This window comes from Ambystoma mexicanum, chromosome 1q (assembly GCF_040938575.1).
Source record: "Ambystoma mexicanum isolate Mex_15411 chromosome 1q, UKY_AmexF1_1, whole genome shotgun sequence".
In the NCBI taxonomy this organism is placed as follows: Eukaryota; Metazoa; Chordata; class Amphibia; order Caudata; family Ambystomatidae; genus Ambystoma; species Ambystoma mexicanum.
In genome coordinates, this window is record NC_090922.1 from 270,330,408 (window position 1) to 270,349,305 (window position 18,898).

An 18,898-nucleotide genomic window follows, 5' to 3' on the forward strand; every position below is an offset into this window, starting at 1 on the left:
CCTCTTGAGAATTGGCCATTCTGCACATTCCCTTGGCTCCCACATGTGCGCGCAATATGCCCTGTCATCCCACAAGTCCAACATACTGGGGGTGTTCGTCTGTCAAGTCCTCCTTGGTTAAATCCTCCTTGCCCATTTTGATTCTCATTGTGTGCATTCTGAATCCCACCTTAATTAGTTTTCAATCCACCCATTCCTCCCCTTTAGCCGATACCTCTGCCTCGTGGCGTGAACCCATACTTTCCATTGGTCCATCGTGCGCTGATTATTCATCTGTGATGCACCCACTGCATGCTGCATTCTCAATCCTTCGCCACTTGACAATACCACCCCTTCCATGGCATACTTTGAGAATTTCTTCTGAACTAATTTGGATTTCTCAATTTTCCTAGCCTCATCTTTCTTCTTATTCTTCTCTTGAAATTGCAGACAGTGATGCACTATCATCAGCTGTATCTCAAACCACGGTTTTGCTTTTATCCCCACTTGTTTCTTCATCTGTCTCTATACTGGCTCAGGCAATCCATGACATAAAATGTGGTAAAATAATGCTAAAATGTTTTCTCATGGCTCCCGCATTTCAAGTTCCCATCGCTCTTGAATATCCTGAATGTAAGCATAGGATCTTCATCTTCCTTTATCTTACGTGTCATAATTGCACCCATATGTGATGTGTCAGGATACTGCACCTTGAGAGCCCTTCAAACACCTGCTCTACAATTACTAAACAGCGCTCCATCATGCGCTGTGTTTTGTGCTGTCACACTTGAACACCCTTCACTCCTCCATATATCATCAGCTCTCTCCCCAAGAATAGCTGCCAGGAGACCCTTAATATCCCCTATTGCCAATGCATTTCCCTCTGTAATTTTTTCTAATTCAAAGATCCATTTCCCAGCACCCGACGTCAGACTCGGGAGCTTGCACATTAAATTGTCCTTGCCCATCTTTTTCCGATAAAGGAAACTGCGTAAACCCCAACCCAAAGTTGGCTCCCATTGTTAGCCTATCCATACCGGGACAATCTTTACTGACCATCTCCTTGCTGGTAGCGATCTTAGTCTGCTCACATATGTCGGTGATTCTCCCTTCTCACTATACGATCATCCTCGAGGATGCTACGGATATGGTATAGGATCTGGCATTCAATCCTTAGGTTGTTCCAGATCTGACCATCTTACTTCTTTATCCAATTGCAGGCTCCCTTCAGGAGCACACGCACTCTCTCCTTTTGCCCTAAGGAAGGATTCCCTTTCCTCATCTGACATTTATTGTCCCCAAGATGTATGACTATTATGCCCTTCACCCTTGTCCAGGTTCAATTTACTTAAGGACAATGCTCTATGCTTGTCACTGAGCAGACTTCCCTCCTCTCGCTGCTCTCGCGGCATTAGGGATCGTTTATCGCTCCCTCTGGTTTTACACTTGTTATTTTGCCTCAACTGATGATAAACCTTATCAATCCTTTCCCCGATGCTCTCTGCATCAAATCTTTCTTCTTCCAGTACTACTGTAGATGCCCCTGATATTGCTTCCTTTATCGGAAGAAACTCGTCTATCCTGTCCCATCATATTGCTGGGCTTGGCCCTACTGGTTCTTCTTTCTGTTGTTGCTCCTCCTGTTACATCTGCTCTCGTCACTCCCTACTCTTTGTTTTATACTCATCTTCTTTCAATCTCTTCTCCCATTCCGTGTACCTTCTGTCTTGCTCGCCCTTATCTTCCCTTTACCTGACTTCCTAAATGCTTTTCCCATCCAATTTGAGTAATATCTGTCCACCCATCCCTTCGTTCTGCATGAGCGCTACCTCGTCAGCTTTCTCCTTTTATCCCTTCCATCTCTTAATCTCTCTTTCTATCTCTTCTTTGTCTGGTATGATTTTAAAAATCTCTTCTCTTCTATTATTCTCCTCTGGACTATCGTCACTGCTATAAGGAGGCGGTTCGTATAATGGGTTTATTTATTTATTTATTGCATTAGCAATGCACGCCTATCTCTCAGGCAACTGAGCGCATGCCTTACGAATATGGTTACAGGTTATGCAAACTTAAGAATTTGGTTACAAGTTATGCAGGCTGAAGAATGTGGTTACAGGACATACAGGCTTAAGAATCTAGTTACAGGTCATGCAGGCTTAAGACTATGGTTACAGGTCATACAACCTTAAGAAGGTGGTTGCAGGTCATGCTTGGATGTACAGGGCAAATAGAACATAGAGGTACTATACCCGGTCACCGCTTTTAGTTTCTTTAAAGGATAGAACCCTATTCTTCCATAATAGCACTTTTTACTTTGGGCGAGGTAAGGGGAGCTGTAGGCTCTACACCTTCCTCCTTTCGCTGAATAAGCATATACTCCTCAGATGGTGGATCTTCCCTTTCTTCCTGGTACATCTTCCAGAGCTCTAGAATAGCTAACATTTTCTCCAACTTCTTCCCCGTATACGCAGTGTGCAAGTATGTGGTCATGTGTTGCAATATCGCTTTTGATAGTGATCCCCCTTGTGGCCACGGCATGAACATCTTATCTGCCGTGCCTTTCACCCATTCCACACCATACTGTTTGAGGGCATGTGCTTTGGCAGTGTCTTGCATGAGTGCATAATTGGAGTGTCTCCCATGATGACAAGTCTCAATTGACTGTCAATACTTACCAGATGTTATAAAATACTTTCACTACCTTATAAATATTTTTAAAACAACAAATATGAGCGTGCCCCAACAATCACCTTTTTTTTCTTTGCCTCTATTTAAATATCCTTTTACAGGATTTGAAACGTCTCCTTATGAGAACCGTTTCGCAAGTAGCCTATTTTACTCCTGTTGGAGTATGAGACATGTTCCTCTGAAACTCTCTTGAGTCAGGCCGTTAAGGCGCTTCTATCTCTTCACACAATATTCCTGTTACTTAAAATTATCACAACCCCATCCCTTTAGTTTGCCATTCCCCTTAGTATACTCACAATTTGTTCGTTAATCGACACAAGGCCTTCGGTATCGTCTCCTCCTCCAACCAACCACTTCACCTTCCATCCGCAGAGCGCCTGTGGAAACCGGGCAGAGATTTCTTCAAAGGCGGACCTGCCCACTGTCTCGATCCTACTTGCAAGTTTTCTATTCAGCCGCTCTCCACAGGAAACTGTGCAATCTTGCCTGATCATCGGAAAGACTGGGGACAAATGAGTTTAGATCTTTTTGAACCATCCTCTGCTACCACGTGAGCTATACAGCCCTTTTGGAAGCACACATGCAATGGATTTAATATCAACTGTCTAAAACAGGGAGTTACAGCGGACATCAACGGACGTCGCACAAGCATTCTCGTACATTTAATAAAAAATCACACCTTTATACTAAAAACTCATCATAAGTCACGTCATACTATGTGGCAACTAAGAAAAACCTACAGGAGATTATGATACTCTTAAGGGGCAAATCTAAGTATACTTTCTATAAGGGGTCGGGTTGTGATTGGGTTTCTACTGTCAGGTGGACAACTTGTGCCCTCCTCTAGTGCAAGTCATCTTCAACACTATTAAGAATCGCAACTTATCATTGGCTCTCAAATGATAAGGCCCTTTGTTATATGGCCCTCTACAATTGGTTGGCATGCTCGTGCCATGCCTGGAACATTCGGTTCATTTAGCAGCATGTAATCTCCTACTCAGGTGCTGGGAGGTGGACATGACTTTGCCTCCCCATCCAATTAGCCCAACGTCTCTCATCACCCATGCCTTCTGCCATGATGATTGTCTTTGAACTTGGCCTTGTAGTATATTCTTGTCTATGGAAACATAAGGGAGTATGGGCAAGCACTTATCATATTTCTGGAACTGCATGCCATCTCTATTTTCATCCTTGGCTCACATGAGTGGTAGACCACAATGTGGTCCATTTTACAATAATGAAATGTCTTTAAACGAATAAACTTGACACGCATGGTGTTCTTTCTTTGTCCCTTAATAGAGAATGATTAGACTTCTCACGTTTTACTGCGTTGAGAATAGATAACCTGCCTTGGCTTGCTCCAACTTTGACACCACGCCAGACAGCTTCACCATCCAAGTCCACCCTCTCCACGAATTTCTTGCTGTGACACAGCTCTCGATCCTTCTTTCTCTGTGGGTTTCAGTTTACTAATATATGACACTGATATCCAGTTTCTATATAATGGCGGCTTCGCCTGCAGTCTAATTATTACGTATAGCCAGCTTCTATGATCACTTAGACTGCTTGCGTTACTGGATCTGTACAATTATTGAACACTTTGTTTCTCTTTAGCGCATCACACACACCCCCAATGTTCCCTTCACATATGGACGTTTACTGAATTCTTAACTTCATCATCAGTTTCGATGCAGTCCATACATTCTCTTCAGCCGACCTTCTTAGTGCGTCACTTCTTGTATCTTGTGACTTCACAAGCTCCTCTTTCACGCTTTCTCATATTCCTTTGAGGAGTTTCTCTCTTAGATTATCATTTCTTCGGGCATACATCTGGTATGGTTTTCTCAGTGGATACCTTTTCTCGAATACTCGCTGTTGAATGGTCACAACTGCTGGTGTCAAGCATGGCTCAATTTCAGGATCCCAACATTTAGGTAGTTTGGGGGTGGACTTCCTGCAGAGGCATGTGACTGCTCCTCTACACTTCTCTGGACAGAGAGTGGGGGTAGATATCTCTCCTCTGCAGGTGCCTCCCTCTGGAATGGGCTCCCTGCCCCTTTCAAACTTGAGCCGGACCACCTTAAGTACCGGAAGCAGCTCAAAACGTTCCGCTTCTCCCCTGCTTACTCTCTCCTGCTAACCTCCTGCTAACCTACCTGTCTGCTGTACCGACTGTTTGCTTGGCTACCCTCATCTTTCTTGATCTGTCACCCTTGCACTGCCTCCGTGCCTAGCAGTCTGTAACTGTAACCCTACAGTCCCCTGTTCTCCTTGCAGTACCCAGAGCTGCACTGCCTTGACTACACTTACTCAGAGCATTGCTTCCCTGTTTTCCCTCCCCTCTTCCCTTGCACTTCCCCCTCCCTTTCCTCTTGCACTTCTCGTTCTCGCACTTCCACAATCCGAATAACACAAGGCCTAGTAAAATGGTTTGTCTTGTCCTCCCTCTGTCTTTCCTCCCTTGTTTTGTTGCGCCTAGAAACACTTGTGTACAGATGCGTTATAAATGACTTATCATATCATACATACTCCTAGTCCTACTCGTCCGCGTCCCAGTATGGGTTTCCAGCCTCACCCTCCCCTGTTGTCGAATGGGCCTTTCGGCAGTGCTATTTACTGTTGTGATTCAGGGGAGGCGGATTAGTATACCCGGATGCAGAAGGAGAAGGGGGGCATGGCTAAACAAAATAAAAATAGAAAAGGGGTTCCTGTGGGAGGTGGGCCTTCTCATAGTTGACTACTGGGACAAGCAAGAATAGGACTAGGAGTAATGAAGATTACTGGTAAGTAATCCAGGCAGTAAACACATATTTCTGGTCAAACAGGGTTGTGAATAAAAAAACAAGTGTTAAGATGATCACAGCATAATGTTATGCTTCACAATTTCATACCTATGAAATGTGTGCATGGGCCGTTTACATTTGCATATGGAACAATTCAGAAGTACGTTCATTGCTTTAACACGGTGCAACATAATTTGGCAAATGCCGCACCAACATGTAATGGTTTTCTTCAAGAAGTTAGAGTCGAATCTTTGTTTACTTTTAACGCATGTACGGCAAAACGTATTGACGCTACAGAAAGATGTGACATCACACGCCTAACCTGTCAAGCTGCTGTATACGTGGCAAGGGCTGGCGGTGGTATATTTAAATGCAGGCTAAGCAACATCCCACTGTCATTTTCACGCCAGTCACGGGAAGCGGTGTTTATGATACACGGTAAGGAATCCAATAAGTGTATCGGTATCCATTAATAGCTGTTTTTTTATTGCAGAAATAATACAGGAGTGTAACGACATTTTCGATTTTTATTTACCTTTACATTATGGAACCTGTTCGCCTTGGTTCTTATTACTTTCACCATAGATCACTGACATCTTACGGAGGTATGAGAGGTTCCTTTATACCTTGCGGCCACAGCCCCATTTTTTGCAGAATGTTTGTTTTAGTACACACTTTACAATCTTCTCCAACTAGCAGTGCAGCGCGTTTACCAATTTTCTTTTTTATCACACATTTTCATAGAGTGATCCTTGTCACACCGCGTGTAGAGCCATATCGATTGCACAATTCTGCGGCACCTCCATCATCCAAGCAACGTGGATGTTTTTATATCAACGGGGCCATCATTTGTGGAAATATGCGTCCAATAATTAGTGCTTTATACAACTGTAAACAACCCAGGCAATTTTCTTTCCTTTTTGTTGTATTACAACATCAGCGCTTTTTGAAGTTCGAGATGACGGGTACACAACACATAATGTAAGCGTATCGATGAATAATTTGTATAGTTATTTTTGTCTTTGTTTTATTCTGTATTAATCTTAAAAATGTTAAAATTATGTTTTTTGCATATAGTGAAAGCTCTGAAGATGGACCGCTTGGTCATAAACGCATCGCCATTCGGCTCTGCTAGTCTATAAGGAATCTTATAAGGATTTCACCAATTAAAGGATGTAAAAGAAGATTGTTTCAGACTTGATATTTTGAGTTCAGTATTTAAAATGCGTTATTTATTTATTTATTTATTTATTTATTTATTTGGATTTGTAAAGCGCACTAACAGCCCAAGGGCATCGAGGCGCTGTTGCATGAAATCGTCTTGGTTACATTCAGGTCAGTTGCTCATGGTTACAGTGAGCTTACAAGGAAAAACAATCCTGGGTAGAAAATGTTGATAGTACAGTGAGAGCACATACATACCTAGACCGTTACAGTTTTTAGATTATTGATCAGATAGATTATGCATTACATGCTAGCAAGGAGTGAAGGTGCCTGAGAGCTTGTTAGATGAACTGCATCGTTTTTAGTGCTTTCATGAAGGCTAGGTGTGACTCAATACTCCCCATGTGCGGCGGCAGTGAGTTCCAGTGCGTTGCTGCCAGGTCTGGGAAACTGGACCCTCCGGCTTGCATTCTCTGAGTTTTAGGAATGGAGATCCTGTTGGAGTAGGCAGATGTTATGGGTCTGGCTGGAGTGGGCTTGACAGTTATTTGAGCAAGGTATAGCGGTGCCAGGTTGTGGATGTATTTGTGTGTCAATGCAAGCTTTTCTAAAGACAATTCTTTCTTTATTGGGGAGCCAATGCACCTTCTTCCTGGCTTCAGAGATATGTTCTTTCTTGGAGAGACCGGTGGCAGCCCTCAAGGCATTATTCTGGACCATTTGAAGTTTGGCAATGTTTTTTGCGGATGTCCCTACAAAGAGGGCATTGCAGTAGTCCAGCCGAGATCTGATTATCGCTCTTGCAATCGTGAGGCAGTTCTATTCCGACAGAAAGGGTCTGGCTGCATTGAGCAGTTTGGAATGGTAGGCTGAAGTTGACGCAATGGCGTTGACCTGCCTGTTCATAGAGAGGTCAGACTCAAGGTAAACCCCCAGGGTCGTAACAACTTGAGAAACAGGGATATGTATATTATCAATGGTGAAGGAGCTGTATTGTTTGTCTAGTTTCTGCGAGAGAGCCAACTAGCGGCAGTTCGTTTTTTTCACCATTCAGGCATAACCAGTTTTCTGCCATCCAAGTTTGGATAGTGGAATATATGGACTTAAGGGAAACTGTCGGCCTCATAGTCGCCTGTCAGGGGCATAATGACCTGTGTCATCAGCATAATTAGTGTATGTGATGCCCAGGGCATCAAAAATATGGAACAGGTTGTAGAGGGTAGGAGAAACGCATGAGCCCCAAAGGACTCCACGTTTAATGTTGATTGTATGTGTACAGGCTGAGTCGGAAAAGACCTTCATAACCCTTCCTTGGAGGAACGAGGTGATCCAAGAAATGGCCTTGGGGGAGAAGTTAGCAGCGGAGGACAGATGGTGGCAAAGGGTATTATGACCAACCAGGTCAAATGCTGCAGATAAATCAAGGAGCAGGAGGACAGCAGGTTTACCCACATCTCTGATGCCAACCATTTTATTAAATCTAGGAGTACCATTTTGGTACCGTTTCCTGGGCGGAATCCCGACTGCTGGAGGCCGAGCAAGGTATTTGCCTCAAGGAATTTCTGGACCTGCAGATAGGCTGGTTTGTCAAGATTTTGAGTAGGAACGGGACTGTAGTGATGGGTCTAAAGTTCCCCGGGACAGTGGGATCAAGAGATGGTTTCTTGAGGAGGGGGCATACCCATGCTTCCTTGAGACCAGTAGAGACATGGCCTGACTGGAAGGAAGCATTAATGAATGCTGTGAGAAACGGGGTCAGGGTTGGGGCACAGTCTTTAATAAGTTGTGGCGGGCAGACATTCTCTTTGCAGAAGGAGGGTTTGATATACTTAAGGAGCGTGCCGACTTCCTGTTAACTAATTTCTCTGAAAGCGAAGGTAGGAGAGTCGCCAACCGTCCCACTTTGTGATTTGGAAATTTGGTGACGTTGATTAGCTAGGATTTTGTCTTGCAAGGAGTTGAGTTAATCTAGCATAGCGGATTGGATCTTATTGCACCAGTCTTCATGTTTCTGAAGGGTATGTGGGGGGGGGTGAGTGGGTGTTTCTAACTCCTGAAAAATTGCAAAAATGGCTCTAGTCCCAGATTTGCCATTTGCTATCCTTGTATTAAACGAGGAGGCTTTTGCATTGACAATGGCTCTTTTATATTTTTTAGAGATTGTTAGAAAGGCTATTTTGGAGGAGTTATTGAGGTTCGCGTTCCAAAGAGAAAGTGCTGTCCTTTTCCTGGCGTGGAGGTCAAGAATCTCGTGGGACAACCAAGTATTGGAATGCTTGGAACGCTTGGCTTTCCGTTGGGTGAGTGGGGCGATGGCGTCAAGTGCTAGTGTGATGATCGTTTAGAATGCAATGGTGAGGATTTCTGGGACACTAGAAAAAGGGTCCTGGAGGGCAGGCACTTGAAGGAAGGGGGTGAGCTTCCCCTTAGTGAGCAGATGAGTGCTTCTCATGAGTGCTGGGGGGAGATGGGTCTGTGTCTGGCCTGGTCCCTTGGATATGGAGGGGCGATGGTGCAGGTAGGGGACAGGTTAACTTTGAGATGAAGATAGTCACTATTATGGCTAAGTTACCCATCCATCCTTCTGATGGGGATGGTTTCTTTAGCAATCAGAGCTACCCCTCCCCCTTTCTGAAGAGAGCGATCGTGTCTAAAAATGGTGTAACCTGGTGGGATGGCGAGGGCCATGGCTGGGCCGGATGCTTGGGTGAGCCAGGTTTCGCTAATGACCAATAAGTCAATGTTGCAGCTAGTGATCAGATCATGAACGTCCAATGCGTGGCAGGGAGGGAACGGGCATTGATAAGGGCACAGGTGAGGGGACCATTCAGAGAGGCCATGTGGGCGAGACTGGGTACAGATCTATTGATCTATTGGTGTTTGGGCCAGGAGGATCACTGTAGGGCACAGGCCAGCCAGTTTGTCTGGTAATATGCACAGGCAGATCAGAGTGTACAGTATTAGGCTCCCTCCGCTCAGTACTAGTACACTTAAGCATAGGTGGATCCGTTTGCTGGGTAACCGATGTAGGCATTTCACAGTGCACAGTATTAGGCTCCTGCAATACATCATTCACAAGCTTATGCACGGGCATATCAATGCTGGGGTTATTGGGTACAGGCATTTCACATTGCACAGTATTAGGCTCCCGCAATACACCATAATAGATAGTATTACAAACAGGCAAGGCAACTATGCAGGTGTAGTGTATAGGTAAGTCAGTCTTTTGTAGCCTTAGGTTAAGCCACTTGTGAGGAGTAACACTCTGGCTATAGTTAACAATGTGGTCATCACCGCCTGGCATATCATGAGGCAGGTTCGGTAAATTAGTTGGTGTAAAACAAGGGCATCAGCGTTCAGTGAGCTTGTGCTGCTATACGATACATATGGAGCAGCAATTTTCCCTGGCTGAATACAGGTTCCAAAGGTGGGCGTCGAGAGAGATGCTCCAAACTAATGGGGTGCAACCAACTTATTCCAAATGCACACTAGGGAAGCGATGAGAGGCGACTTATCAGCAGACATGGTTAAAGATGGTATTTTTGCCATGTAACATGATTCTTTTTGCTGGATCGCGTGTGAGGGGGTTCGATGGGGTATAAGGTGATGTCGGGTGTCTGTATTAATATGGCAGGTGCCAGGCACTGTGGTGGACCTCGAGCCCAGGCGTACATTCCTTGTGAAGAGGGACGGTGTTGTGGAAGTTTGGGGAGTGGCGTGAGTTTGCACGCTTAGTCGCATTGCTCTGGCAGCAAGGGAGGCGTAAGCTGCTTTGGTGACCGAAGGGGGGGGAGGTGGTATGCACGCCCGCCCATCGCAGTGTAGGCCACTTACCTTTGTCCGCTGGTTGCGAGTTGTGGCAGATGCTGACGACGGTCGACGATGGCAGTCTCGAGCAGCTGAGAGCTGCACAGAGTTCCTTTGGCCTTGTCCCTTGGCCTTTGCTCAGCGGCTTTGCCTGTCGGTCTCCTCCCCTCTCTCTTTTAGGCGAGAGGAGAGGAGCAGGCAGGCTAATGGGGACCCGGGCCTCCGGCAGTGAAGATTTCAGGGGCACCAGTGTTGATGCACGTTGCCGCGGTAACGCTGTCAGCCATTTTGGCCCTTCTGTTGCCGCATGTGATGAACCTGCTATTTTCGTGGTGCGAGAGGGCCCTCCAGTGTCCCTCGAGGTGGGAAGCCTGCTGGTTTCCTTCTACTGGACGGTGGCTCTTGCAGCAGAGCTTTAATTTGCAGTTGTTTTTACTACCCTAGTGGCGTCCCCAGTTCTGGTGATTTATTTATCAGACTGTTTTTTCTTGGTTATTCTGGAAATCCCATCCATGGAGTCCTATGGAACTCCATGGAATGGGAACATACCTCTGTTACCACCACCCGTAATATCCTGTTACTACTGGAATCTCTGGTGGTGGAAATGGTTAGTCGGTTTTTCCGGTATCCCGCCGGAATTACCGGTGGGATAATGGCTGTTGTGTACTAATACGCTGTTGGGCGCATGCGTGAGCCAGAACGAGGCTCATGCATGCACAGTGTTAATAAACACGGCCCGTGCGGCAGTTCGCACCGGGGACCTAAACCATCCACACGTCTCTGGCGTAGCTCTCTGGATGTATGCGGAGCGAGTGTGTGTGTGATTGCGTGGGCCCCCCAACGCCCCCACGATACTCAACAATGGTGACGAGGACGGCGCGGGAGCCATCCTCCGCTCCGGCAATGTTCCAGGAGAAGAACGTTGACTCGCGTTCACACGAGTCCACGCGTATGGCCGGCGGCCATCTTGGTCAACACGTGAAAGGCAGTGGTAGCGGCCCGTGCGCCACTTGCACTTTTGCTTTGCCCAGCAACAATTTTTGGAAATCCCACAGCCCTTAAATCTACAGGGCTGTGGCACAAGTGATCAGGAGGAGAAAAGGGTGCAGGAGGAGCACCACATTGCAAAGGGGACTCAGCACACCAGCCCAGCAGCCACAGAAGGTGTCCAGAAAGTACCGGTGAGTGCTATTCACCAAGATGGGGGAAGAGGATGACCAAGATGGTGCAATTGCCCCCATCCCACGCAGGATGAACAGCACGCTAAACCCCATGCCTGAATTTGATACCACAGGCCCCCCATCTAAGCTGGGTCCAAAATGGCTCCTGTGGGTGAAACGGCTAGAAATGTTTTTCACGGCCGCGGGGGTCACGGAAGATAAAGAGAAGATCGCCATCATGGTATACTCAGCAGGGGTGGAAGTACACAAGATCTATGACTCGCTGACCATCCCTGTGGCCACCTACGTTGCAGTGAAACAAGCACTCAGAGATTACTTCCTCCCCATGGCAAACGTAGACTTTGACAGGTTTGTCATGGGCGCGGAGAAGCAGCGAGATGATGAATCGTTGGACAAGTTCTGTGCGCGACTCCGACACCTAGCAAGCTCCTGTAGATGGGGTAACGAAGAAGAGATGGTTCGTAACCAGTTGCTGCAAGGGTGCAGCTCCGGAAAACTGCGGAGGCAGGTGTTGAGAGAACCTGGGCTAACCCTACAACAAATCCTAGACATGGGGAGAGCGTATGAACTGGCTGATGCCAGGGGGGCGAAGATGGACGCAGCTACTCATGCAAAGAAGGAGGAAGAAGCTTTTGCAGTGGGTCGCTATGCACCAGGGAAGGCAAGATGGGCGCCAAGAGGTGGAGACCCACCCACAGGTCACAGCAATGCTCCATCATGCCAATACTGCGGATATGACCTGCCACATGCAGGCGAGTGCCCCGCCAAATCAAGAACCTGCGGCAGGTGTGGCACTCCGGGAGACTATGTGAGAGTGTGCAGGGCAACGACACCAGTCGCAGCGTCAAGAGGTCTGGAAAGAGTTGGCCGAGGCACCTCTAGGAGGATAAGGGGTGTGTCGTCCATTGAACAGGGCATGCAAGATTTGAACTTCGCGGAAGAAGAGGACGAAATCTTCTTCATCTCCAGTATCGACAAAGGCCCAGGGAAACGGCGTCAGCCCACGTGCACAGTGAACATTGGGGAAACACCCACGCCGGTCCTGATAGACACTGGAGCGTCCGTCTGTGTGCTAGCGACCGAACATTACAACGTGTTGCCTGGCCCACCAAGGTTGGCAGAGTCCACGGCACGCATATATGCTTTTGGTGGACACATTCCGCTCCTCATCCAGGGGGTGTTCGTAGCACCAGTGACTCATGGACAGACCAGAATCAAAGCAAGATTCTTCGTCACAAGTGTGAGCCCACACTCACTCCTAAGTTGCGCCACCGCTGAAGCGCTAAACATTGTCCACTTCTCATTTGCGGTGTACTGCGCCGACCTGGAAAACCTACTGCAACGGTTCGAGACAATCTTCAATGGCATAGGAAAACTGAAAGCTGATCCAATACGCCTCCACATAGACGAGTCAGTGAGACCAACAGCTCTCAAACACCGCCGCATCCCGTTCCATCTGAGAGCACAGGTGGAGAAGGAGTTGCAGTCCCTGATTGACCGAGACATCATCGAAAGGGTGGAAGGCCCCACCCCTTGGGTCTCCCCAATCGTAGTAGCCCCGAAGCCTAAACAGCCAGGCGTGGTGCGCACCTGCGTGGACATGAGGCTACCCAACATAGCCATCAAGAGGGAACGCCACATCACGCCCACCTTAGATGATATCGTCGGGGAACTCCAGGGAGCAAAAATATTCTCAAAACTGGACCTACGATCTGGATATCACCAGTTGGAGTTACACCCCGAGTCCAGATACCTTACGACCTTCACGACTCATGAAGGGTTATATCAATACAAGCGGCTCAGTTTTGGAGTCTCGTCCGTGGCGGAAGTCTTTCAAAATGCCATCAGGGGGGCTCTGTCAGGACTCAAGGGAGTGATCAACATGTCGGACGACATCCTGGTCTTTGCCCGGTCGGAGGCAGAACATCTGAAGCGCCTAGAGAACACCCTGGAAAGGCTGCGCACTCTAGGTCTAACACTACACAAAGTAAAGTGCGAGTTTCTGAAAGACAGGTTGGAGTTCTTTGGTTTCGTTTTCCATGCTGGAGGAATTTCCCCTGATCCAGACAAGGTGAAGGACATCCGTGAAGCCGCTCCACCAACATCTCCAGCGGAGATTAGAAGCTTCCTGGGAATGGTGAACTATTGCGATCGCTTCTTCCGTGACATAGCCTCGCTATCGGAGACCTTAAGAGCGCTCACCAGGAATGACGTCGCATGGAACTGGAGTGGAAAAGAGCAGCGGGCGTTCGATGACATTAAGAGCGCCCTATCAGGGCAAGAGACTATGGCTTATTTCAACTCGGACCGGGAGTCTGAAATTGTGGTCGATGCCAGCCCCGTGGGCCTGGGAGCAGTTCTTATGCAGGCGGACAATCAAGGAACCATGAGGCCCATCGCTTATGCCAGCAAAGCCCTCACCGAGACAGATCGAGCGGGAGGCCTTGGCCATACTGTGGGGGTGCAAACACTTCCACATTTACATTCTGGGGAAACCGGTTGTCGTGGTGACGGATCACAAGCCCCTAATCCCAATTCTATCAGGGACCTCGTCCAAACCACCACCTCGCATTGAACGATGGATGCTCTCGCTAATGGAGTACGGGGTCAAACTACTGTACCGCCCAGGAACACTCAACCCGGCAGACTATCTGTCCCACCACCCGGGCTCGGGGAGGCTCAGAGACTCCATTGAAGTGGCCGACTGCGTAGAGGCTGTACACCTGGCGGTCGAATCTGCGCTGCCCATTGCCCTGGCCCACCAGGTAATTGCAGAGGAATCCAACAAGGACGAAACGTTCACCAAAATCAGGCAGGCGATAGCGAGTGGGGAGTGGCGTGAGGTCCTGCAAGACAACTCCAGGAGGGTCATCTGGGCTCAAAAGGACCTGCAAGCCCTCTGGAAGGCGCGGCACGAGTTGACAGTGGCAGATGACAGCCTCCTGCTGAGGGGTCACCAGATTGTGATCCCGAGAACATTAGTTGACAAAGTCCTACATCTGGCCCATAATGGTCACCAGGGGATGGCCAAGATGAAAGCTCGTTTGAGATTAAAGGTCTGGTTCTCGGAGCTGGAAAGCAGAGTGGAGGAGTTTGTGAAGAACTGCATTCCCTGCCAAGCTGCGAGTCCGGTGGAAAGAGGGCCGCAGATCCAAGCCATGGCAAGGAGCGACCAGCCATGGGGGACGGTAAATGCCGATTTTGGGTCCACAGGCCGGGGAATGTACTTTCTGCTGGTGACCGATCAGTGGTCACCATACCCCGAAGTTGAGATAGTCGAGTCCACTGCCAGCGAACACACCATCATAGCGTTGGAGAAAATGGTTGCCAGGCATGGGTTTCCAAGGGAGTTGTGCTTGGACAACGGTGCCCTGTTCAAAGGGCAGCAGTTTGCAACCTACTGTGAAGAAAGAGGGATAAAACATTGTAAAGTCACACCCCTCTGGCCAAGAGCAAATGGGGAGGTAGAGCGATTTATGCGAACGCTCAACAAGGTGTTCCGCATATCAATGAATGGAGGGGAAGATCTAAGACGTAACCTGTTCGAATTTCTCCGAGAGTACCGCTCGACCCCGCATCAGTCCACTGGGGTCGCCCCGGCGGAGGCGCTCTTCAAACGGGTGCCAAGAGGATTGTTACCAGAAATCGAAGGTCGACATCCGGGAGAGATCAATAACGAGCAGGTGCAAGCGGAGAGAGCCACTCAGAATGAAAGAGAGACCACCAGGAGGAGGCTCCCAGAGAAAGACATTGCCGTGGGTGACACCGTGCTAGTGCGAAACAGAAGGCCAGAAGGAAAGTTGTCACTACCATATGAGACGCAGCCACTCAGGGTGACGCACGTCAAAGGGTCTATGGTCACCGCCGCAAATGCACGAGGGACTGTCACCAGGAACGTGTCCTTCTTCAGCGCATAGGAACTGCGAGTCCGGAGGAGACAGTCAAACCCGACCCGGAGCAGAATGCTGAGCCAACACTGAGACACGATGAACCGCCCGAGACTCCAGGGATGCCCGATATACCTCAGGATGAAGCACGCAGGTACCCGAGCCGGGCGGGGCGCAGGACGCCGCAGAGGTTCCAAGACTTTCTTATGACCCTGCTTCGTAATCAGTGGTACACTAACAGTTTAAATTGTATTTGAGCACTGTTAATTCTATGTTCATGTTTTCTTTTTCGGGGGGAAAAGGAGGGATGTTGCGTACTAATACGCTGTTGGGCGCATGCGTGAGCCAGAACGAGGCTCACGCATGCGCAGTGTTAATAAACACGGCCCGTGCGGCAGTTCGCGCCGGGAACCTAAACCATCCACACGTCTCCGGCGTAGCTCTCTGAATATATGCGGAGCGAGTGTGTGTGATTGTGTGGGCCCCCCCTAAACCCCCACGATACTCAACACTGGCAAAAGTGTAATGAGGGCCATAGTATGAAAAGGCTAGACCACCTGCACCAAAATGGCAGTCTAGCCAAGTTATAACAGTTAATGTTGCTTTATCAGAGGTGCCCAGACAAAAATGCCTCCACAGTAAGCAATGGCTAGACTAGCTGCACCAAAGGTAGTCTAGTCACGTATCACAAATCTAGTTGGCTTTGGCCAAAAATGCCAGTAAAACAAGCATGTAACTTAAGGAAATGTCAACATTGCTCCAGTACTCCCCAGGCCCCCCCCAGTGACTTGCACACACACATGATCACATTCATACCCATTTACTCACCTAAGCACCTTCTCAGATTCACTCACGCTCCGTTCTGCACTCATGCACCCACCGTCCCAGAACATCCAGTCACATTCATACCCATTCACTCATCCATACACCCTTCACATTCCCTCACATTTCATTCTACACACAGACACCCACCTAGAACATACAAACACACACATAATCACATTCATACCCATTCTCGTCTGCCCCCCCCACCAGGGGGCCCCTGCTACACCAGTGCCTGTGGGGTAGATATAAAGGTCATGTCCCAGTAATTTATTTTATGCAATCAGGGAAAGAGTAAATGACTCAGCATATATTTCCTAGAAAACATCTGCCAGCGAGTGCACTCCAAATTGTAACCTCCTTTAACTCTAGAGACCTGTGCAGGTCGCTCATGTAATGTGTTTTCCTATCACCTCTGTGCTGACAACACTATTGTGCTATAATTATAATTGTTCTTTTAACTCGCTTAATACCAGAGGGTGGTTTCTAAGTGCAGGATCGGGATTCAAACCTGTGTTGTCTTGCTTCCAGGACAAACGTGTTTTCCCCTGAGCTATCATTCTGGGAAGTTCATCCAGTCCTGGTTTTATCAATAGCTTTGTGGGTCTTGAAACGCCATTTGTTGTATAAAAATACATAAAATATGTAGTTGTAGGGTCCCCACCTCAGCACAGCTGCTCCATGGCTCCATGCTTGATTGGATTTGCCTTTCTACAGACTGTACTTTTTAACCAAGTATGCAATTAAGAAAAACCTGGAGGAACAAGCAGGTGGCACGCTCCCAGCAGGAGCCGAAAGTGGGGGAATACTATATTCATACTTCATTGGAGGGTGCTAAGACTGGATCAATGGCTAGGACCCCCTGTCGCAGACTCTGAACTACAATCAATGATTCAAACATTGCCGGCTCCATCTAATGCAGAACCCAACTTCGGCCCTAGTCTTCCCTCTCCCATACAGTTTTCCCCTTACTCTACTCACACCCCCCCAATCCCCGGAACTAAGGAACATTGCTCTCCCTCTTCCCACATCTGACACTGCATCTGGAAGTGTGCCGCATCCTGAAGTGCCTACCAGCAATTGCTTACAAGTTCCTGTGAGGGAAATTCAGGGTGCCTGATCACATATAAAGATTGCTCAATTCGGGGAAGTGGCACCTCCTGATATTAGTTTTTTAACTAGAACTAATTCTGTTCCTAAACTCGATTCCTTGTTACAGTTACCTGACACCCATGGCACGCTGGAGCCTAAACATGATTCCTCTTGCTTCATTGACCTTTTTCACATCAAATTCACTGAAGGAAACCCCACGGTGCGTAGCCCTTTATTGAATCGTACTTGGTTTTTGGAATTGCTTTGTCTTATCCCAGACCGTTGTACTATTTCCTCCACTGACATTCAAAAGTTGGAATGGCGCCCCTTAAACAACTATGTCAATTGGATATTGGCGACTTTCATTTCTCCAATAATAGTGGAGCGCATATTTAAAAATGTAAACCTGCTACGAGAACTGGGATTTGAGTGCTTATTTTTTCAATCTTCTACTCAAAATGCCACAGGTAGTGCTCATGCTCAGTGCAATAAGGCCAACTGTAGCAAAACAGGCCTTGCAAAGGCAGCATAGTTATTCGTTCCAAGTAATCCAGCAGCCTTATTGACAGACTCCTCGGGCGGATGGGGGACCCATATGTTTGTTGTTCTGGAATACCAGGGACCACAGTTCTTTTCTTAACAATCCTGAATCGCTTGCTATATTAATGAGGGCCCAATTTTTCTGTCTGCAGGAAACATGGTTGACTACTTTGAGTTGGATGGCTATACTGTTCTGTCTTGCCCATCTTTGCGGCCATTAAAGGGGCCTCAGATAGTTGGGATGTGTATTGTAGCTAAACTGGCGCATAGCAATTATGAATTTCCTGTCTCTAAACCGCATAGGAATTGTATGTGTGTCCGTACCTCTAACTCAGTGATTGGCCAGGGGTTCGCCTTAGTGGCAACCCTGTATGATCCTCCTGGAGGGGACCTCTTGGCAGGGCTGACTAAGTTAGTGACCAAAACTTTCATAAACAGGCACATTCAATACCCCAAGGGAGGAATCCATCTTACAGGAGATTTTAATACCGACCCAGCGCAAAAAAACACAAAAGAATGTGAGGGTTGGTTTCAAGGGTTCGTGGGGACTAAGGCGAAAGCATGGTGGGGGCTATTAGCAGCGTTTGATCTTGCTCCTCTGTCTGTTAAATAGGGTGAATTACAGAATTACAAACATGTTCTAACAGTGTTGTTTCTAGTCGCACCAATTTTATCTTTATTAATCCCAAATTGCCAGCTATTGCCCTGAGTTTGAGACCATGCCTACGTCTGTCAGCGATCATGTGATGCTGTTCCTGAAGTGTTTGGGCCCCCACCTAAAACCCAGTAACATACTGGGTTTAATACGACGGTTAACATCCAGGGGAATAGGTTATGCTGGACAGCAGTGAATATACAAAAATGTGACGCTGCTGTAGGGTGTTCAGCACCAAAAGGGAGGAAATCTTGAGGGAATGCAATTGGGACCTGGAAAAAATTAAGGATCTCTATAGTC

The 18,898-nt window shown here is 47.6% G+C and overlaps 1 protein-coding gene across 1 annotated transcript in view; it reads left to right on the forward strand.

The window, feature by feature from the left end:
• The first annotated feature begins 5,812 nt into the window (after positions 1–5,812).
• LOC138527461 (arylamine N-acetyltransferase, pineal gland isozyme NAT-3-like) overlaps positions 5,813–18,898 on the forward strand; it is a 351,083-nt gene continuing 337,997 nt past the window's right edge. Inside the window, exon 1 of the mRNA XM_069638629.1 lies at positions 5,813–5,888. The gene's annotated coding sequence lies outside the window, so the exon portion shown is untranslated. The remainder of the gene's footprint in view (positions 5,889–18,898) is intronic.